The following is a 12,224-nucleotide window of genomic DNA, read 5'->3' as shown; positions in this document are numbered from 1 at the left end:
TCTCTTCCTTTCTTTCTTTCTGTCTTCTTTCTTTCTTTCTTTCTTTCTTTCTTTCTTTCTTTCTTTCTGTCTTCTTTCTTTCTTTCTTTCGTTCTTTCTCTTTCTGTTTTCTTTTTGCTTTATGGAAAATTTATTGTAGCTCTTCAACCATGCGTTACTTTTTCTTTTCAACATTTTGCTCTGCAGCTTCCTTCGCCCTTTTTGCTCAGATGCCAAAGAGCCCAGCATTGGCATGGGCCATGCCGAGACTGGCAAAAGTTCTTTTCTTCTGTGATGACTCTGGCCTCCTTTTGTACACATTCCGGATGGGCATCACAGGTCCTGTCAGCTGGGTGGCCAGTCTAAATTCTTTTTTTTTTTTTTTTTTGTTTTTCGAGACAGGGTTTCTCTGTATAGCCCAACAGAACTATCTCCCTTCTTTGGAGCAGAAGGCTTGCTGGGGAAAGTGTGAGCTTGGAGCGCTACTCCTTTAGGCGCTGCGTGTTGGCCTGCAGTGATTCAGTGTGTTTATTTCGCCTCCTTGGGTTCACAGAGATGCGGATGGTGCAAGCCATTTTCTTGGGGCTACCAGCCACCCTCAGTTCTTCCAGGCTGAAGCCCCTGCCAGCCCGGACCTTGGTGTGGTATCTAACCAGGGCACCTCACGATGGGCCTGATGGGACTGGACGTGGGACTCGGGGCAAGGCAGTGCACTTTTGCCTGCCAGGCCTTGCCTCTGCAGATCTTGCGTGCAGGTGGCTTGTGGAATCGAGTGTCCGCTTGCGGCTGCCAATCCTTGTGGGAGTGGGGCTTCAGGATCATGCCATTCCGGCTGGGCGCCATGGCTGCCTCCTATACAGGAGACTCCGTGACATTTTCAATCTTTAAGGTTCCCAGTTACTTCCAAACACCCTCTGCCAGCCAAGAGGTTTCTCCCCTTCCTGCTGACTCCCAGCCTTCCTCTGTGGCTGCTACGCTCATCACGTCTTTTGAGAATCTTTACACTTCAGATCTTTCAGTTAGGGTCTCCTGTGTCCTCGGTTGGCTGTATGTAGATTAGGATGCTCTTGAATTTCTGATCACCTTGGCTCCACCTTCCGAGCGCTGGGGTTACAGATGTGTCATCATGCCCAGGTTCTGTGGTGCGAACCCAGGGGTTACAGGTGTGTCATCATGCCCAGGTTCTGTGGTGCGAACCCAGGGGTTACAGGTGTGTCATCATACCCAGGTTCTGTGGTGCGAACCCAGGGGTTACTGGTGTGTCATCATGCCCAGGTTCTGTGGTGCGAACCCAGGGTTTTGTGCTTGTTAGCCACTTCACCAGCTGAGTCACATCTCCAGCCCCACATTTTATAGTTTTTAAGCATTTCATTCCACTGTGCCTTTAAAAAAATTTTTATAATTATATTTATGTACATAAAACTTAGCAGTGTACATTTAACCCAATTTAGTGGTGAGTTCTTTAGCCTTTGCCCTTTTCAGCTTAGCAATGGGAAACGCAGACTTGGGACCCAGCAGACTTGGGACCCAGGACACTGCCTCCGTAGTGGTGGCTCAAATAACAGCTGAATGTTGTAATTGGTGCTAAAGGCTTAGCACCCTTGTCTTCTGAATTAACCTGTTCTGAGTTCTGAAGGCAACAGTGGTGCAGGTCTTCCTGCGGACCAGGCGCCCCAGCCTGGCCTTTCTCTTGATGATGCAGTAGGGCACCCCCGTCTTTCGACACAGGGTAGGCACGAAAACCACGAGCTCAGTGGGATCTAGGTCATGGGCAGTCACCACCAGCTGAGCCTTCTTGTTCTCCATCAAGGTGGTGACTGTATTGACCCCTGCTCGGAGGACAGACGGTCTGGTCTCTTAGTTGGGACGACCTCTTTGCTTCTTCTCCTGCATTGTCTCTGGCCAGTACTTGTGGGCAAGCTTAAGCAGCTGGGCAGCTGTTTGTCTAGGGCCCCTGGGAACTGTTTAATGGCAAGAGACACTTTGAGCAGCTTATAGCTCAAAGAATGGCCCTTTGCGGCTGCAGCCTGATGTAGCAGGGCCATTTGGTGAAGTGTGCCAGATCTCTTTTGGGCTGGATGTCCAGTCCAGTGCTTCCTCTTGACCTTCTTTCCTTTGGGCATCTTGCTCGGTTGTGGGAGAGAGCCAGTGTGCCTTTTTATTTATTTTTTCTTTTCTTTTTTTCTTTTTCTTTTTACAAGAGCACAAATCTACTTTCAGTTATTTACTGTCCATTAGTTTAAATCCAGGTACAATCCAGGTACAGTACAAGGAAGACCAAGAAGCACAGAGCAGTGCTGGACTGAGCAGACAAACCTGAAGGAGCTGATTAGATGGTGAGCTCTCCCTCCTGCTCACTTCTCCAGCTATCTGGAGTCTGCAGTAGGTATGCTACACAAGAGGCAGAGACACTCAGATAAACCGTCCGGGCGGCCGGAACGAACTACCCTAGGCCAAGCTCCTTTCTAGTGCTGGGAGATAGATAGCTTAGCAGGTAAAACTGTGTCTCAGTGAGAGGCCCCAAGTTCAGATTTCTAGAACTCACATAAAGCTGGATATGATAGCATGCCTATAATCTCAGTGTGGCTGTGGAAAGATAGAAAGAGACAGGAGAATCCCCAGAAGCGTCAGAGCCCGTTGTCCCGGTGAACATGTCAGTGAGCAAAAGGAGAGAGCCTGACTCAAGCAAGGTAGGTGAGGACCGACACCTGAGGCTGCCCTCTGACCTACACACACACACACACACACACACACACACACACACACACACACACACTGCATACTCACACCACTTTTTAAATTTTTTAAATTTATTTTAAAGGTTTATTTATTTCATGTATATGAGTACACACTGTAGCTGCATAGATAGTTATGAGCCTTCATCTGGTTGTCAGGAATTGACTTTTAGGACCTTTGCTCACTTTGGGTCAACCCTGCTCGCTCTGGTCAGCCCCGGTCACTCCGGCACAAAGATTTATTTATTTATTATAAATAAGTACACTGTAGCTGTCTTCAGACACACCAGAAGAGGGTATCAGATCTCATTACAGGTGGTTGTAAGCCACCATGTGATTGCTGGGATTTGAACTCAGGACCTTCAGAAGAGCAGTTGGTGCTCTTACCCACTGAGCTATCTCACCAGCCCCACTTTTTTTTTTTTTCTTTTTTAAAGCAAACAATAATCTCTCTCCTTTTCTGCTGGGGGACTGCATAGTTTTCTGTGCCCTACATTCTGAGTCACAAACCAGTTTCTCAATTTCTCTGTGTGCCGGGGTCCAGTGTAGGTGGGTGGGCCCTCTCATGCCTGTGGCTCCTGGACTCAGCTCTGTGCTTCCTGCAGTGTCCAGTGGGGAAGCCAGGTGAAGACTGGGGTGTCTGCAGAAGAGGAGCTGGCCATGCTGAGCATTCTGAGGCAGCTTGAATTAGGGAAAGATCAGCTAGGCTATTACCTCATGACCCGCCAGAAGTGTGACATGTGCTGTGCCCCAGGGTTTCTGTGTAGCCTCTTCTCCTTTGCCTGGAACTTTTCCTATCTGTGTTTCCTGTAACCTGCTCTTTAGCTGGAGAACACAGAGCATCCCAAAGCCTTCTACCTTGGGACTGAATTGCCTGCCTCTGCCCCGTGTGTCAGTAACTCTTGTCTGACGGCTGATCTGTTCTCTCTCCTCTGAATTTGAGAGCTACTCTGGGTAGAAATCAGCGTTAGGCTATAGTTAAAGTTTTATAATGTTAAGTTTTTTATTATGGAAACTTTACATTCAAAAGCAAGAGGGCAATATAATTTATCCCTGTGCCCAGCACCAGCAGCTCTCAAACCTTTGCCACACTTCTCCCTCTCATCCTCCACTAAAAGAGTTTTTATTGCTGAACAAACGTAAGGCAAACATGAGGCAAATATTGTGTATGATTGAGCAACTGAACAACCTTGAAGCCAGGAGCATAAAGACATAGACCATTTCCCCAAAGAACTGGCAGTATGTTTCCTCCCACAAGAGTAACCACTGTCTTGACTTTTATGGTGATGTATCTCACAGAGACCTTTATAGTCTTTAAAAATTATTTATGAATGAGAATGTGTCACATGTATTTGGGAGTTGAGAGTGAGTTTGTGTGTCACATGTATGTAGGAGCTGAGAGTGAGTTCGTGTGTCACATGTATGCATGTCCTGAGAGTATGTGTGCCACATGTATGCGGGAGCTGAGAGTGAGTATGTGTGTCAATGTATACATGCCCTGAGAGTGAGTACGTGTCACATGTATGCTGGTGCTCAGACGGCTGGAAGAGGACATTGGGTCTCTTGGAACTAGAGTTACAGATGGTTGTGAGCTGCCAGTGGATGCTGGGAATTGAGCCTGGGTTCTCTACAAGAGCAGCAAGTGCTCTTAACTGCAGAATGATCTCTGCAGCCATGATATTTATAATTTTATCACTTCATCACATCAGTATACCCTGCAATTCCTTTTAAAATTGAGACAGTGTCCCGTATGGTACAGAACTCCATCTGTAAATGAGAAAAACCTTCAACTTCTTAAATTTTTTATATTCCCTGTATTTATTTGTATGTGGAGTGCACAGCTATGGTGTGGGTGTGAGGTTGGACGATGGCGTGGGCACGTGGGAGTTGGTTCTCCCCTTCCTTCGGGTGGATCTGGGAGCCTAACTTGAGGTGGGCATCTCATCTACCCTCTAGTCAGCTTTTGAGTTTCAATTTCTGAACTCCCTGTCCTATCTTCCTAAATTTGGGGGATTACGTGACCACCAAACCTAGTAATAGTAATTAGTTTCAAGGGACTAATTATGTGCTGTTAAGGCTTGAACCTTTGTGTCAGGTGTCAGGACTTCACGCATGCCTGGTAAAGATAATGTAACATTACTGCAGGGCTATCACTTTCCCCATACGCTAGAATAAACCTGCTTAGAAGCATTCTGAACACCTGCTCTATTCGGCTTGTAGTGGAAGGAGGGGAGTGGTTTCAAGAAAGAGACACAGGCCTGGGAAGGAAGGTGCGGTGAGTGTAATTGTGTCCCATGGTATCTTCCAGGTGCTAGGAGAAGTGATATTGAGTCTTCAAGAAAGAGCCAAAATCGAATGATTCCTAAAAGTCTGTGTGTCTCCTGGAAGGGTCTCTTCTGTTGTTTTTCCTCTGACTCCCGAGCTAGCCAAGGTGTTCCTTGAAACTTATTATTCAGAGAGAAGTAACTAATTAACAAATAGCTTCAGGCTAGGTGTTTGCTGAGTTAGGGAGGAGAAAAGCAAGAGAAGAGGTGGTTTCTCTGAGTTAGGATACAAGCAAACAACCCTTAGCCACCGCCTTAGGATCTGCAGCTCTGGTGGGCTGAGTGCGGACTTAAAGGTCTAGCTGGAAGTCAAAGCTGGGACTTCGGTGCCCCCAGAGAGGTCCTGCAGGCTTTCTGAAAAACAGGAAGGGACCTCAGAGTTAGCTAGTGGCAGGGTGTTCATGTTTCAGAAATGTATCTGCCCTCTGTTAGTGGCTGAGTGGGTTAAGAACTCAAGCATTGAGAAAGCATCTTTGTTCTGTGTATAAAAATCTCCCTGGAGATAAAGTCTCGTAGAGCGACAGGTCCAGCTGTTTTCATTTGGTGGCTGACACCCAGGATCCACATGTCCACAAGCCGTGTAAAAGTCACAGCTTCCTAAGTTACAGTGTTAAGGTGGCCTTGGAGGGATCCACAGTGTCGGAGTTAAGGAGACAGCGGCTCTGCATCTTTGTTAAGATCGCTCGATTGCTCGCACATCCAAGTGTCACTTTCATGTGGTGGTGGCTGCTTACTGGGTGTTAGCACCACTTCCTTCCCGACTCAGGGCCAGTTCTGACTCACCTTCCCAAGCTTGCCTTCTGGTTTCTGTCAGGACGTTCCCCATTCCTGTCACTTCTGTCTCTTCCTGAATTCTTCATATTTCCCATTTTCTAGCTTGACTTTCCTGTCTGTAAATATGGGCGGGAGAAGAGACATACACACCAGGAGACAGGACGAGCATAGTTACTGCTGAACTCCTAGTGTACCCTTAACATGTGCTATCTCATCTACACCTCTAGAAACCCCTCAGAACCTCTAGAAATTACCTCCATCTACAGTGGAGGCAACTGAAGCTTGCCGTGTAGGTGAAATACTCAAGTGCAGGGCAATGTCTTTGATCCCAAGTTTCTGTCCAAATCCAAAGTTTGTTTCCACCCCTGCTTCTGCCCAACCAACCCAAGGTCTTCTTGTGTAGTTAGGCTTGCTTGTGAATTTCTATTGTCTCAAAATCTCCATCGTCCTCTTGGATGTCTGTCTTCATCCAGTGCTGTACAGAATGATTCTTTTTATTATTTTTTTTTTAAAAAAACAAAGGGTCTACATATGTAGTTCTGGTTGTCCTATAACCCATGAGGTAGGCCAGGCTGGCCTTGAACTCACAAATGTCCACTTGCTTCTGCCTCTGAAGTGCTGGGATTAAAGGTATGCACCACTGTGTATGCCTCCACAGCTGACTCTTAACTTTATACTCCAGTTTGTCTAATACTAAATATGTGACACACTTTTACCTCTCTGTAATAATATTTTAATCACCATCTATCTACACACACAATTTAAAACATAATTTATTAATTAACCATAATATTAAAGAGAAATATAGTTTTTAGTGTACAGATTTTGGAAAAAATAGAAGACACATGTGTTTGTACCTCTAGGTGGTAAAAAAATGAATTTAACTATAATAAAAATAGAATGATATCTCACTGAATGTTTATATATCCTCTGCCTTAGTTAGGGTTTTACTGCTGTGAACAGACACCATGACCAAGGCAACTCTTATAAGAACAATATTTAATTGGGGCTGGCTTACAGGTTCAGAGGTTCAGTCCGTTATTATCAAGGCAGGAACATGTTAGCATCCAGGCAGGCATGGTGCAAGAGAAACTGAGAGTTCTACATTTTCATCTGAAGGCTGCTAGGAGAATACTGACTTCCAGGCAGCTAGGATGAAGGTCTTAAAGCCCATGCCCACGGTGACACACCTACTCCAACAAGACCACACCTCCTAATAGTGCCACTCCCTGGGCCGAGCATATTCAAACTATGACATCTTTTCTCATTCCTTTCTCACTTGTTTTATTTTTTAGGACAGGGTCTCTCACCCTGGGACTTACCATGTGGCCCAGGCTGGGTTGAGCTTGTGGTAATTCAGTGTGATTCAGTGTGAACCTTCCATACACTGGGATTATAGGTGTGGACCACCATGCCCAGTTTACTTTGTCTTCATATGTGACATTTAAACTTTGCAAATGTTTAACCTAACTATTGGATTGTAGCATATGTATGTCCGTATGCAAGTACATGCATGCAGAGTTGTGTGTATGTGCATGTTGTGCATGTGTATGTGTGTGTACATGAATGTGTGTGTATACACATATGAAGGTCAGAGGACAACTTTCATGAGTTGATTCTGTAGATTCCAGGAATGAAACTCAGACCACCAGGCTTATATGGCAAGTGCTTTTACCTGTTGAAACATCTTGCTGGTCCATGACATTTTTAACTTCAATTTGATTTTTTGTGTTTTGTTTAAGCATTGGTGTTTTGCCTGCATGAATACCTTGCACTGTGTGTGTGTGTGTGTGTGTGTGTCTGGTGCTGAAGGAGGCCCTGAGGGCCCTGAACTAGAGTTACAGCCGTGTGGAGGCCTTGAGGGCCCTGAACTGGAGTTACAGCTGTTTGGAGGCCTTGAGGGCCCTGAACTGGAGTTACAGCTGTGTGGAGGCCTTGAGGGCCCTGAACTGGAGTTACAGCCATGTGGACTGTGTGTGTGTGTGTGTGTGTGTGTGTGTGTGTGTGTGTGTGGTGCTGAAGGAGGCCAGAAGAAGGCCCTGAGGGCCCTGAACTGGAGTGACAGCCGTGTGGATGCTGAGAATTGAGCCAGGTTGTGGAAGAGCAGCCAGTGCTCTTAACTTCTAAACCATTACTCCAGCCTCCTATAAAAATTTAAAATAGAGAACGACCAAGTGATGTTTGTTAACACTTGAAATTATTTATTACAACACAGCAACACCAGGAGCTGACTGAAATGCACACTAAAGATCAAATAACACGGGCAGTGCACTGGTTAGTGATGTCGCCGTCTCAAATGAAGGATTCTTGCTTTTGTTAAAACAAATGGGTCTTTGATTTGCATGGTCACTGCAGTCCAGGAGAATTAAGAGTACTTACTTCACTTGTAACAGAGTTGCAGCCTAGGCTTAAGTAATTGTATTTCCCACCTTGTCAGTCTGAATATCTAACAAGACACTTGAAAATTATCTGGAATGTTTCCCAAGTCTTTACCAAGCCAGGCAGTTCATGTGGCATCTCTGAGCCCTTCCAAACCTTCTGCAAGTGCCAGTGTCACCTGATGATTGTAACCACCCAGAGCTCCCCCAGATCTCAGCTGTTTCCTTAGCGGCTGGTACCACCCACCCCGCCCTAGTCCTGTTGCTTGGCTCCTGGAGGCGACGCTTCACACCGGGAAGACAGGAGAACATCTCTGCCGGGTCTAGGCTTTTAGATCAGTCTTGTGGAATGCTTTGGTTCTTCTCTAGATGTTGAAAATAGAAATCCAGGCAAGCACGAAGCCACAGTCCTGGCTCTCACAGGTTTATCATATGCAGAGCAGGCAGCATGTGGTTACAGTGTCTCAGTGTCACAGGTCACTGCAGCTCTGCACAGGCTCACCAGGCTCTTGACAAGTGCTGAGTCAGCGTGGTGCAAAAGGAAAGCACAGGCTTTGAGGTCAGAGAGAGCGCTGGGCTTGGGGAAGGCATTCCGCTGTGTGGTACCGCTAAGCATACAAAACGCCATGATGGGCTTATTCTTAAGTGTAGAATTCTGCCAATCTACTCAACGTTCTGCTAAACATGCACCCATGTTCAGCAGTCAAAGCTAATTTTCACCCCTCCTGATACCCATTAAGTCTCCTAGAATCTTGGTAATTATGTTCACATCATGGCCCTAGAAGCCCAGACTGGAGAGTTTAGGGATGGTTATCAGTGTCAGACACAGAAGAATAATTCAAGTATAGTCTCTCCCCAGCACCTGTCTCTTAAGATTTTCCTTTATTTTTAATTTAAAAATTGCTATTACTGTTGTTAGTGTGTGTAAGTCTGTCTGTCTGTCTGTCTGTCTTCAGACATGTGTCATGGCATGTGGATGCCAGAGCACAATATTCAGGAGATGCTCTGTCCCCTCTCTCTCTCTCTCTCTGTCTGTCTCTCTGTCTGTCTGTCTGTCTCTCTCTCTGTCTCTGTCTCTGTCTGTCTCTCTGTCTCTCTGTCTGTCTCTCTGTCTCTGTCTCTCTCTCCCTTTCCCTCTCTGTCCCTTCCTCCCTCCTTCCCTCCTTCCCTCCTTCCTTTCCTTCCTCCCTCCCTCCTTCCCTCCTCCCTCTCTCCCTCTCTCCTTCTCTCTCTCTGTGTGTCTCTCTGTCTGTCTCTCTGTCTCTGTCTCTGTCTCTCTGTCTGTCTCTGTCTCTGTCTGTCCCTCTCTCTCTGTGTCTCTCTGTCTGTCTGTCTCTCTCTCTGACTCTCTGTCTGTCTCTCTCTCTGACTCTCTGTCTGTCTCTTTGTCTCTGTCTCTGTCTCTCTGTCTGTCTGTCTGTCTCTGTCTCTCTCTGTCTCTGTCTGTCTGTCTGTCTGTCTGTCTGTCTGTCTGTCTCTCTCTCTCTCTCTCTCTCTCTCTCTCTCAGGTTTCTCCTGTTCTTTCTGCCACGCTCACCACGCCAAGCTTTCTGATCCTGGCAGAGTCTCCAGTTCTCCCTCTCACTTTGGGTTTCAGGTGCCCACCATCAAATCTGGCTTTTTCACGAGGGTTCTGGGGACCAGACTAAGGTCAGCACGCTCAAACGGCAGGAGCTATTCCCACTGAGCTATCCCACCAGAATCTTCTTTTTAATACATGTTTTAGCCTCAGCACACTCACACAAGACCGTGCCAGTTGGTCCTTTTAAGAAGAAATGAAACACAAATAAGAGACTATGTCACACCCAAATAATGCAGAGAGCAAGAGACGCTGTGAGACCAAGGAGAACCTAAGAGACTATGTCACACCCAAATAATGCAGAGAGCAAGAGATGCTGTGAGACCAAGGAGAATCTGGGATAAAATTAACCTAGTGATAACCAAGTTGCCCAGGGGCAGAAAAGAAGGAGAAAGGAGGTGTTTGTTACACATTCTCAATGGAGTAGCAGCAGGATTCCCCTCCATCCCTCATCTCCCCATCTCCCCTTCTCAGAGTGGTGAGGAGGATTACACATCACAGGCTCTAAGGTGGGCCGGAGGAAGGGAGCATGTGTGGTCATAAAAATAGAAGCAGGAAGCAGAGGCACAATGTCAGTACCCAGCCTGGAGCCAGGGCCTCGTACTGCTCGTTCTGGCTCTAGAGTGGTGACACATTCTTGGGAGTTGAACATGGAGTCCAGCAGTAGCCTGCTAACCTTGGGGAACCCTTCTGACCCTGCTGGGTCCTCTCTCCTCCTCCAAATGCTCTCTGTCTGCCCCAGTACTAGGGATCTTGAAGGCTGAATAGACATGATGCTGGCAAGCAGAGGGTGGAAAGAAACTATGGTGGGAGCAGGGGTCAGGGGTCAGGGAGCAGAGAGCAAGCTTAAGCAATCCCCAGCACAGAGTCCTTTACTTAGACCTGTGACCTACCCATCTGCAGAGACCTTTCAGCCCTTTCCTCTTCCCCAATGTTTGGTCCTAGAGATCCTCATCCCTAGAGCAAGAAAAGAGTCAAAACTGAGCAACCTGAACCTAGCAGAGACCTCACACGCAGTCTGCAGTGAGGGAAACCATGTTTGTGTGTTTAGCCACCCCTTCCCACTCACCCACTGTTCATTTCTTACATTTTCCAGTTTCCAAATAAAGATTAAAGTTCCTGAGGTGGTCTCCCTCCTTCTCCCAAATTCTTTAGCCTCACATAGAGAATCCAAAAGGACTTTTTCCTAACAACTTCCAAATGTCTTAGTCCAGAATAAATATCCATCTCCCAGTCCCTCTACCCTCTCTTTCAGATAGTTTTTCTAGTGTATCCTTCTCCAAGTGTTCGGCTTGCTGTCTGAATTCCTGCTCTAGACTGTAGTAACAGAGCATCGCCCTCCTGCTCTAGACTGTAGTAACAGAGCCTTCCTGCTCTAGACTGTAGTAACAGAGCCCTCCTGCTCTAGACTGTAGTAACAGAGCACCTTCCCTGGTCAACTGCACTTTCATAGCTGAGTGTCTCATCATGCCATAATTCAGGTCTTATTTTATTTCATTTATTAGTGTGTGTCTGTATGCATGTGTGCACATGCATACAAGAACCCACAGAGGCCAGAAGGCATCGGATGCCTGGAGGTGGAACTGGAGGCGGTTGTGAACTCCCTGACATGCATGCTGGGAACTGAACTCCAGTTCTCTACAATGCAGCAAGTCTCACTGCTAAGCCCCCTCTCTAGTCCCCATGTAGGTCATTTTCAAATGTCACTTGCTCTTTAGACATTTTATTCTAAGTGTTACCCAGGCCAATAGGAACAGAGTTCTTTGTTCTGGAAAGCATGGTGGAGTATTTAGCTTAAACGTTCTCTTGAGGTGAGTGACCACCTTTACCACCATATGTTCAGGTCCGTTGGTGACTGCAGAGCTTAGTTCATGGGTCTCATCACATAACTATTATGTTTATATGCCACCCTTCTGTGCCAGGATGTCAACCACTGACCTAGTCTCTTCCTGGCTGTGTTCCTCCCCATCTTTTGCATCAAGGGGGAAGACACGTTATGGAAAATCATTGGTTCAGAAAGCAGGAAATGGAAGCATTGTTTGATTTATGAGGTCTTGTGTTGGCAAGTAATTACTTTACTCGGATGGGATAAGCTAAACCATCTCCTCTCTTTACTCAGATGGGATAAGCTAAACCATTTCCTCTCTTTACTTGATGGGATAAACTAAGCCATCTCCTCTCTTTGCTCGGATGGATAAGCTAAGCCATCTCCTGTCTTTGCAGGGAATTGTGGGAGAGGTCATTGTCTCACCTGCTGGGTTAGTGTCTGGGTTGTGACCACACAGGCAAGATTAAAACTCAAGCTCTCCTGCCCTTTTCTTGGGTCTCAGGAGCTGCCTTGTGATTTTGATTTTCTTAGATAAGTAGTTCCCTCAATTAGACCTCATAGCAGAAAAATTTGTTTCTTTAGTTATTCTGGGAAGTTACTTGGTGGTTTAAAAATATGGATTTGACT

The 12,224-nt window shown here is 46.4% G+C and overlaps 1 protein-coding gene and 1 pseudogene across 1 annotated transcript in view; one reads left to right on the top strand and one right to left on the bottom strand.

The window, feature by feature from the left end:
• Gipc2 (GIPC PDZ domain containing family member 2) overlaps positions 1-12,224 on the top strand; it is an 80,017-nt gene that overhangs the window by 14,930 nt on the left and 52,863 nt on the right. The window lies entirely within an intron of this gene.
• Positions 155-822, bottom strand: LOC116093947 (annotated as a pseudogene).

The sequence above is a fragment of the Mastomys coucha genome, unplaced genomic scaffold (assembly GCF_008632895.1).
Source record: "Mastomys coucha isolate ucsf_1 unplaced genomic scaffold, UCSF_Mcou_1 pScaffold16, whole genome shotgun sequence".
In the NCBI taxonomy this organism is placed as follows: domain Eukaryota; kingdom Metazoa; phylum Chordata; class Mammalia; order Rodentia; family Muridae; genus Mastomys; species Mastomys coucha.
Note: the sequence above shows the minus strand (reverse complement) of the source record. Positions and strands in the feature narration are given on the sequence as shown.